An 11,115-nucleotide genomic window follows, 5' to 3' on the forward strand; every position below is an offset into this window, starting at 1 on the left:
CAATTTGGAAAGCAGTATGGAGATTTCTTGGAAAGCTGGGAATGGAGCCACCATTTGACCCAGCTATTCCCCTTCTCGGTCTATTCCCTAAAGACCTAAAAAGAGCATGCTACAGGGACACTGCTACATCGATGTTCATAGCAGCACAATTCACAATAGCTAGACTGTGGAACCAACCTAGATGCCCTTCAATGGATGAATGGATAAAAAAAATGTGGCATTTATACACAATGGAGTATTACTCTGCATTAAAAAATGACAAAATCATAGAATTTGCAGGGAAATGGATGGCATTAGAGCAGATTATGCTAAGTGAAGCTAGCCAATCCCTAAAAAACAAATGCCAAATGTCTTCTTTGATATAAGGAGAGTAACTAAGAACAGAGTAGGGTCGAAGAGCATGAGAAGAAGATTAACATTAAACAGGGATGAGAGGTGGGAGGGAAAGGGAGAGAGAAGGGAAAATGCATGGAAATGGAAGGAGACCCTCAGAGTTATACAAAAGTACATACAAGAGGAAGTGAGGGGAAGGGCAAAAATAATATAAGGGGGACAAACGAATGTCAGTAGAGGGAGCAGAGAGAGAAGAGGGGAGGGGAGGGGAGGGGAGGGGAGGGGGGATAGTAGAGGATAGGAAAGGCAGCAGAATACAACAGACACTAGTATGGCAATATGTAAATCAATGGATGTGTAACTGATGTGATTCTGCAATCTGTATATGGGGTAAAAATGGGAGCTCATAACCCTCTTGAATCAAATTGTGAAATATGATATATCAAGAACTATGTAATGTTTTGAACAGCCAACAATAAAAAATTTAAAAAAAAAATAGTCAAGCAAAGTAAGACGTGGGCAATGACAGAAGGAAGTCTGCATCACTGGGGAAGACATGTGGGAGTCCTTTGATGCTATATTGACATCATTCACAGAATTAATTGATCCTTCGAATTTTAGAATAACTCTCTGATGTCCTTTACAGACAGCTACTCTTTGAACATTCAGCTTTTGATCAGTCACTGGGCCTTAATAAAGAGACTGAATATTTAAACAATTATTACTGAGATACCATGAGATCTGAGCTTCCCACCTTGATTGGGTATTATATGATCTCCACAAACCATGAAATTGAGTATGTACAGTAGTACTTTATCATCACATGGAAGTAGAGAATAAGATATAAGTCCAGAGAAGGTGCTGAAGGCACAAGTCAGTTATAAGAAGATGTGGCCCAAATGCCCATAGTCCCCTCTCCTGCTACACTGCCTTCTCTCTCCAAGCCTGCACCTATAACTGCGTTGGGAATTTCCTATGATCAGCTGAAGAGAGATCAGGTTTTGCTTACAGATGGTTCTGAATGATAGACAGGTACCATCCAAAAATGGGCATCTGTGGCATTGTAGTTCCTTTCTAGAACTATAGGGAAAGGACAGTGGCAAAAGGAAATCCTCCCAGTGGACAGAACTTCAAGTAGTACACTTGATTGGTTACTTTGCTTGGCAAGATAAATGGCAAGACATGCTATTACATACTAATTCATGGGCTGTGGCCAGGGTTCTAGCTGAATGGTCAGATAATTTCAAAGTTATTTTACTAGAAAATTGATGAGATAGTCTGAGGAAAGGTGTATGGATATAACTCTCAAATGGGCAAAAAATGTTAACATATCTGTGTCTTATGTGAATGCTCAACAAAGTGTGACCTCAACAGAGAAGGATTTTAATAATCAACTAGGTAGAATGATCTGTTCTCTGGACACTCAGAAAAATGAGAAATTATATCCCATCTGATTCAAATGTATGATATATCAAAGTCATTGTACTGTCATGTATAACTAATTTTTAAAAAAGAATGATCTGTTCTGAGGACATTAGTATGCCTCTTTCTCTAACTACTTCTGTCAGCACATAGTGGACTCATGAACAAAGTGGACATAGTGGTAGGGAAACACATTATACATGGACACATTATACATATACTTAACAACATGGACTCTAGTCATGAAGGCTGACCTGGCTGCAGTTACTTCTGAGTGTCAATCAAACAGCAACAGAGACCAACACTGAATCTCTGATATGATGCCATTCATGAGACTGATCAATGTACTATCTGGTGGCAAAGTTGATTACTTTGGACTATATCCATCATGAAAGTGGCAGCATTTTTACTGGAATAGATGCTTACTCTGAGTATAGATTTGCCTGCCCATTATGCAATGTTTCTTCCAAAACTACCATCACAGTATTGGCTGAATGCCTTATCCATTATTGTGATATTCCAAAAAGTGTTACTTCTGGTCAAGGAACTCACTTCATAGCCAATGAAGTACAACAATGGGACCACGCTCCTGAAATTCATTGGTATTACCATATTCTAAACCATCCTGCAGTAGCTTATTGGTAGAACAGTGTAACGACCTCTTGAAGGCGCACTTATAGTATTAATTAGGTAATAATATCTTGTAGGATTGGAGCAGGGTTCTCCAGAATACCATTTAATCTCTGAATCAGCACACAATATTGTTGTGGTATTTCTTTGATAGCCAGAATTAATTGGTAGGTCCAGGAAGCAATGGGTAAAAATAGGATTGGTACCACTCACTATTATATCTAGTGGCATGTTAGAAAAATTTTTCTTCCTGTATTTACAACTTTTTGCTTTACTGGCCCAGAAGTCTTAGTTCCAAAGGAAGGAATGCTTCTACCAGGAGACACAACATTAATTTCACTGAACTAAAAGTTAAAACTACTACCTGGTCTATTGGGATTCTTCATGCCCTTAAAACAAAAGAAAAAAAAATGGAGTTGCTGTGCTAGATAAAATGATTGATCCTGACTACCAAGGAACAATTGGACAGCTACTCCACAATAGAAGTGAGAAAGAACATGTCTAGAACACAAGAGATTTCTTAGAGCATCTATTATTATTATTACCTAGATTTGTGATTGACATTGATGGAAAACCACAACAACTCAATCCAGATAAGACTTCTAATGTCCCAGATCCTTCAGGAATGAAGGCCTGTGTCACCCACCAGTTAAAGAATCACAAGTAGCTGAGGTGCTTGCTGACAGCAAAGGCAACATGGAATGGGAATAGAAAAAGGTATTCGTAAATACCAGTTATCACCATGTGACCAGTTATAGAAATAAGAACTGTAAATACCATGAAAATATTTTCCTCATTTTGTTATGTTTCTGTGTATAGAAAATATCTGTTTTCTGCTTTTTTCAACCCCCTTTTTATGTAACATAAGACATATTGACTTTTATTTAATGTCTTAGCATTTAAGTGTATTAACCTAATATTGTAGTATTTTAGTTATAAAATTTCATGAAAAAAGAGTAAATGTCACCTAGGGATGTTGCCTCCTCTTCTGGGGAAAGGCTTAGAGTGGTTTTGGTTGTATAAAAAACAGTTATATCATGTTATGTAGAAGTATATCTTGTTATTATCTTTAATTGGAGATTAAGTATGGTTTAACAAGGTACCTATCAGTGCCATGTTGACAAGGGGTAGTCTTGTGATGGTTAATTTTATGTGTGAATTTGGCTGAATCACAGTACCTAGATTTTAGTCAAACATTATTCTGGATGCTTCTGTGAGTGTTTTAGTTTTTGCTTCATATTTTTTGTTAGCGCATTGTAATTGTACAAAATGGTGGAATTTGTTTTTTATATTCATACATGTGCAAAATATAATGGTATAATTTGATGAATATCATTCTCCAGTATTTCCCCTTTTCTTCCCCTATTCCCTCCCCTGTTCCCTTTCCACTACTCTACTAATCTCCCTTCAATTTTCCTGAGGTACCACCCATTCCCACATACCTTTCTTTTGCATTTTCCTCTCTAGATTCCATATTTGACAGAAAACATATGACGCCTGACTTTCTTATTTGGGATTATTTCACTTAACATAATGAGGGTGTATGTTTTAGTCAGCTTTTCCCTGTACTAAAAGACTTGACAAGAACAAGTAGAAGAGGAAAAGTTTATTTGGGGACTCACAGTTTCAGTGGTCTCAGTCCATATGGCCAGTTCCATTCCTTAAGACCTGAGGCCAGACAGCACATCATGGCAGAAAGGTGTGGGAGAGGAAAGCACCTGGAAATGTGGCACCAGGAAGCAGAGAGAGAACTCTATTCAACCAGGACAAAATATATACCTGGAAGACATGCCCCCAATGACCCACCTCTTTCAGTCATACCCTATTGGCCTACAGTCACCACCTGGTTAATCCCTATCAGAGTATTAATGTACTGACTAGGTTAAGGTTCTTATAACCCAATCATTTTACCTCTAAACATTCTTGTATTGTCTCATACAATGAGCTTTTGAGGGATACCTAATACTGAAACTATAACAGTGTGTCTGGAAGAGATTAATATTTAAATCAGTAGACTTTGAATAAGGCAGATTGTACTTCATAGTGTGAATGGGCTTCGTCAATCAGTTGAAGGACTGATGAAGACTGACCTTCCCCAAGCAAGAAGCAAATCTGTCAACACATCACCTTTAGATTTGAGCTGTGGCATTAATGCTTTTGTATTTGGATCTCCAAATTGCCAGTCCAACCAGAACACCTTGGACTTGACACATTCTATCATCATTACCTCCCATAATATATCTTTCTATGTATATAATTCATTCAGGGTCAGTTTCTCAAGAGGACCCTGCCTAATACAGTGTGATTTTAATTTAATTTAGGTATTTCTTATTTCACATTCAATTCTACTGCTTATTCTCCCTAAGCCTTTTTACAGAAGACATTAATTTACATTTAATGCATTTTTAATGCTATCTGAATTAAAGCACAAGAAAATTTACATCAAGTTCAAGTTCTAAATAAAGAAACAAACTAAGTCAAATAATACAAGTTAATTCAGTTGCATTATTTTTTCATTATTCTATATTTGAATTGAAGAAAATTGACTTGAGAATTGTGTCAACCAGGAGAATTCTAAGGCCTCAGAAATAAGAACAAATGACTTTTATTTCTTTTTTCTATCTTCATTTTCTATACAATATTTATATTATCTTCATGTCTTTCCAAGTAGAAACCTGATATATTTAATCATCTATAATTTTTTTCTGTATAACTCAATGCCTAACATCTCCCCTTATTCCAGGTCTTAGGCATAGGCATCTTCTTCTATCAGCAATTTCCAAAAGACAATGCTATTTCTGCTTTTAAAGAGAATGCTCTTCTGAATCATATACTAAACATCTTGATACATTTTTATATTGTTAGCTCACAGGGTATGAAACTAGCAAGGAAAAAAAGATATTTTTGTTCAGGCCCTACATGCTCAGAGAGCTCTAATTTTAAAAAAATACAAGAAAAAATCTAGACATATTATATTTAAACTGCTAAAAAAAAGTGGCAGATAAAGAGAAAATCTTGAAGACAGCTAGGAAAAAATAAAGACAAATAACATAGAGAGAAACCAATGGCAGACCTCTAAGATGAAACAATAAACATCAGAAAACAATAACACACATATTAAAAAGATAGAATGAAAAGCACCAACTCAGAATTTTATGTCCAGAGGAAAAGAAAGACTTTTTATACAAAAATTACATGTATTTATTGCCAGTTGAGATGCACTTGAAAAACTATTGAAGAGTGTTCTTATAGAAAAAAAGAAGATAATACCAGAAAGAAATACCAGATTTATGCAATAAACTATGGAGTGCTGAAAGGCATATGAGATAAATATAAAATTCTTTGTGTTTAACACTCTGTAATTTAAAACAAACAAGTACTAATATACTGAATGTTTCAAGTATGTATAAAAGTAAAATGAATACCACCAATATCACAAAGGATGGGACAGAGAAATTGGGAAGTGCCTATTTTGAGTGTTGGGCTGTGAGAAAGTTAATTTGAAATGGATAGTTAGGGTAGATGGTTTGAAGGCTTCCAGAGAAATAATACATTTATTAATGGATAAATGTAGATACCTTTCCCCACCCCTACAAATATTCTTTCAAAGAACCAGAAACTATTAACTCATATTTGGGCTTTGTTTAAAAAAAGGAATATTTATAGGCAATGGGTAGTATAAATTAGGTTCCTTACTCATAACCCTACTCCTTGGAGGTTCTCTCTTCAGTGATCCCATTGCCCATTGTTTACCCAAATACCCTGGGAGAGCAGTAGCTCTCTTTTGCTTACCTCCAAGCCACCTTTTCTCTTGCCCTCAGACACAAGTTGAACAACATTCAAGGAGCCCTGATTAAAGGGGTGGGATCACACAGTAAATTCTCCGGTGTTCGGAATGTAGCCCCCCCACTAGGCTTGGTTTGCAGGATGTACATTTCCTAACAACCTTTAGTGAAGCTCTCTCAAAAGAATTCCTCTTCCTAAATTCTGACATCCTCATTTAACAACAGTCTATTAAGTTTTTGGACATCTATTTGAAAATATTTGCACCGTTATCTAGCTTCCTGATCACTTTTAGATTCTGATATGTGGGAGAGTTGCATGATATCGTGGTATCACATTTAAAACACTATTTTAATGTGGTATAGTTCTCAATATTTTATTACAAAAGTAACATATACTCATCGTAACAAGAGAAAAGCCAAAGACGTATGAGAAAGCACTCCCTCTTCGATAGTCTCCAGCCTGACTCCAATCCCAGTTTCTATCCCCAAGAAGTAACTAATCCTATCAGTGACCTTCCTCGCATTTCTTTTTGCTCTTTATATGTTGTGGATAATGACACACTGTTATTGTTTTCATTCTAGTTTTTAGCTTTAAAGATTGTGAAACGGATGCCTCTAAAATATTTGTTTTATGTAATCAGATATGTTCATGTTTTTCCCTATGGTTTCCCTTATGCTCTCTTGCAAAAAGACATTTTGTGGATAATTTTGGAAAAAAAATTGTTGATAAAAAAGGAATTTACTCCACAAAAAGAAAAGAAAAAAGAAAGAAAATGAATTAACTGAAAAAGTATTGTAGGTTACTTTCTGAAATGATGTGCAATACCCCAAAATGATTATTCTTCCTACTTTAATTTGGACAGTAAAGTAACATAAAGGATATTGTTTTTGAATAGTGAAGTGGTCTAACATACTACTGAGGAACTACTATTTATGCACAGGAATACAATCATTTGTGTAGAAAACATTATCTTGCTAGAAACAGAGGAATGGATTCAAAGATGATCTTGGATGTTCTCCCATAAGTCTTTGGTAATATCACATAAAGAGAAAGCAACAAGAATCATATAACCACACTGCTCAAAAAAAGAGCTGGGTGTTAAGCAGCTGAAAACCTCTCCAGCCAGTGGTTTGTTAATGAAGATTACAGAGCATTCTGGAAAAGCTTATTCCTCCATTAGTTGTATATTCTGAGATCAGCAACAAGAAAAGAAAATTAAGAGTACAGAAACCTAAAATGTTCATGTAGGGTTATTTAAAGCCTGCTGGTCAATATATTTTAAGATGCTCAGTAGACAGGTGACAAAAAGAAAAGAATGCTCATTCGTTATATATAGGCACCAGACGTTGGCTTACATAAGATCCCTGCCCTATAAATATTGAATTTCCTTTATTTTTTTAATTTTTCCTGAAATTTTTTTATTGATTTCAAAAAAGTGACAGCAGAATGCATTTACAATTCTTATTACATGTATATACCATAATTTTTCATATCTCTGTTTGTATATAAAGTATGTTGACACCCAATCTGTGTCTTCATACATGTACTTTGGATAATGATGTCCATCACATTCCACCATCCTTGCTAATCCCCTGGCCCCTCCCTTTTCCTCCCACCCCTCTGCCCTATCTAGAATTTATCTATTCCTCCCATGCTCCCCCTTCCCATCCCACTATTTTAACTCTTTGCGGTACTCATGGGTGTCATTTTGAATACATTGTTTCTAAATACTATTTGCTGCTTCTTCATGTTGCTGTCTCATTAAATTTTCTGCAACTTTAGTTTCCAAAGCAAAGGCATAAACTCTTGTTTTACAGAACCTCTGGGAAATATTTAGCAAACCTTTATTCCACTTTCCTCCATTATTAACGTGACTTCTCTTCAACCACCTTGTTACAAATACTCACCTTGTTACAAATACTTACCATCACAGATCTAACTAACTAGAATACCACTAAAAACTCAGTGGGGAGTCTGGAAAAGCTTTTTAAGATCAAAGTATATATTCTGGCCTCCAAAAATGTTTTAAGAGCTCTAAAAAACAAAGCTATGTCTAGTTAATATTTCACTACTAACATTATGGATCTCCATGTATCATAATTCTAACTCACTACTTCTTGATGGAGGTTGCACACTGAGATCATCTTGGAGCTTTATAAATAAATCACTGATGTTGGGTATCATCCCTAAAGATTCTTATTCACATCTTACAGGTATTATAAATTTAAAAAAATAATAATAAAATAAATCCATGAAGGAATTCAAAATAATTATCACTGGGGTCAAAATTTGCTGTCTTTTATTTGCAAAGTCAGGTAATTTTGTTTCTAAACTTAAGTTCACCTTGCTGAACTCATTTTTGCATTTGAACTTGCAAAGATATTTCTGCTTGCTCTGGTTTTAAAGAATCACTTTGCAGGATAAGTGTTAGAGTCTGTAAACAAGTCAAAAATAACACCTGGCATTTTGCCAGGGGAATGTTAGAGTTCGTAAACAAGTCTGGATGGTACCTGGCAAAATGCCAGAGGGAGTGGTTTGAGAAGTAACAAAAGCGAGCCATTAAGTGTGGAGATTCCTTATTGGTTGACTGATGTATCTAGTTTATGCTAATTAGATAAGCTGTGTGGAATGTATAAATACTGCTCCTGTCCTGGAATAAACGGCTCCTACTCCTGCTGTATCAACGTTCACAAGTTGTTCGTCACCCCCCGGTTATTTTGCTGCAGCCGGACTGCGGCAGATGGTGGCCCGTACGGGGAGCCCCGGGACACTCGGGGGTAAGTGACGAAAAATGCTGCCCGTCCATAGATAGGACTGGAGCAAATCTGCTCGTCCCTAGGCAGATAGGGCGAGAGGAAAAATGACAATTTCGAGAAAATGGAGAAGATTGATACAGTATGTTTGTGTCTTGTTTTGTCTCAGTGTATTGTATTGTCTTTGTGATGAAAATATGGAAGGGGTGAGAAGTAAATTACTAAGGGAAGAAGGCACCCCAGTGGAACCAAGAATAGTTAGGGCATGTGTCGATAAGAGCCCAGGAACTCTAGTCAGAAAGAAAAAGAAAGTTCAGAAGAAGAAAGATTATCAGAGGAGGAAGGATTATCAGGAAAAAAGTTGCAGCAAAAGGCTATTACTAAATACTTTTCGTTACCGGAGGGTGCGTGAAGCGGAGAGGCGGCTGCCGAGTGTGCAAGCTGGTCACAGCGCAGCAAGAATTTTCCAAGAGGCGGCGGCGACTGGCTCTTCCCTGCCTCCTGGCCTGGGAGCTAGCTCTTCCACTGCCGGAGCCCAAATCTAGACCTGACCTGGAGGCATAGTCTCGCAGGCTCTTGCTCCCTGTGCCCAGTAGCAGTTTGAGTCCGGGACACTCCCCAGGGCCATCTGGGGCTGCCCAGGACGCTACAGCTGATGTTTGGTCATTTTCAATGCCAATTAACTACAATGGTTCTCCCACACCTGGAAGCTAATGAGTAATAAGCACTATTAAGGCTTATTTCAAATGTAAAAATCTTGAGATAATGTACTAAATTGTTCAGAAGGTTGTTTTCTTAGTAGAATGCTATAGGATTTTCTTTAGCCATCCGGAGTTCCTGCCTTCGTCCCAGTGCCGGTAAAGACCAAGGTGGAAGAATTTCCAGTGTTGCTGAGAACCGGACTGAGATTTCAGCTGAGAACCGGACGAGACTTCGGATCAAGCTAGCTGCCTGCAGAACTTACCTGGACTGTGATTTAAGCTAGCTGCCTGCAGAACTTACCTGGACTGTGATTTAAGCTAGCTGCCTGCAGAACTTACCTGGACTGTGATTTACCGGGACTGTGAGTTAATCTATTGAGACACTGCTTTACCTGGACTGAGACAACAAACTGTAATCTATAACAAATTGTAATTCGGTATCTTTGCTAACAGTGTCATTGCTGGTATAATTTTTCCAAGGGCTTCTTGCATGGAGCCATCAATTGGCTTGGTATTGTGACATTTTGTATCCTCCCTTTCTGTTTGTAGCAGGTTACTTATGGTGTTTCTGTAAAAACCACTATGGTCGTTATTTAAATTAAACAAAAGGGGGAAATGTTAGAGTCTGTAAACAAGTCAAAAATAACACCTGGCATTTTGCCAGGGGAATGTTAGAGTTCGTAAACAAGTCTGGATGGTACCTGGCAAAATGCCAGAGGGAGTGGTTTGAGAAGTAACAAAAGCGAGCCATTAAGTGTGGAGATTCCTTATTGGTTGACTGATGTATCTAGTTTATGCTAATTAGATAAGCTGTGTGGAATGTATAAATACTGCTCCTGTCCTGGAATAAACGGCTCCTACTCCTGCTGTATCAACGTTCACAAGTTGTTCGACACCCCCCGGTTATTTTGCTGCAGCCGGACTGCGGCAGATAAGTACTTCCTTTTCTGAGTAAATATTCAAAAATGTCAAAGATCAAATTTCTCTCAAAATTTTTCTTCTCTCTCAAAGTATATCCCTCTTCCTCAGCTTCCTCAAATGGCATCTGGTTTGGAAGGAGGGAGATGAAAGTGTGGTCTCCAGTCTTCCATTCTCTTTATAATTCTCCTGACTATGCTTCCTACATACCATAGTTGCATAAAGCAACAAATAGAAGGCATTTATCTTTGCTGTTGTCCTTTTTAGAGCCATGTACAAGTACCATAATAGCAGCTGACGAGAGACTATCTGGATTCAATCCTTGTCTCCATCTCAGCTATTTATCAGTTCTTTGTGTTGAGTTCAAAGTACTCTCTACGAGCTATTTTGAAATATTCAATTAATTGATGTCAGTCATTGTTATCATGTAATGTGTAACATGAGAAGTTATTTCTCCTATCCAAAAGCACTCCTGTACCCATTTACCAGCCTCGACCAACCATCCCTGCCCACGCACTTTCCAGGCTCTGGTAACCACTACTTTGTTCTCTACTTTTGTGAGATCAGAATTT

The sequence above is a fragment of the Marmota monax genome, unplaced genomic scaffold (genome assembly GCF_021218885.2).
Source record: "Marmota monax isolate L192 unplaced genomic scaffold, Marmota_monax_Labrador192_F-V1.1 WCK01_AAM20220418_F8-fsc00012, whole genome shotgun sequence".
NCBI lineage: Eukaryota > Metazoa > Chordata > Mammalia > Rodentia > Sciuridae > Marmota > Marmota monax.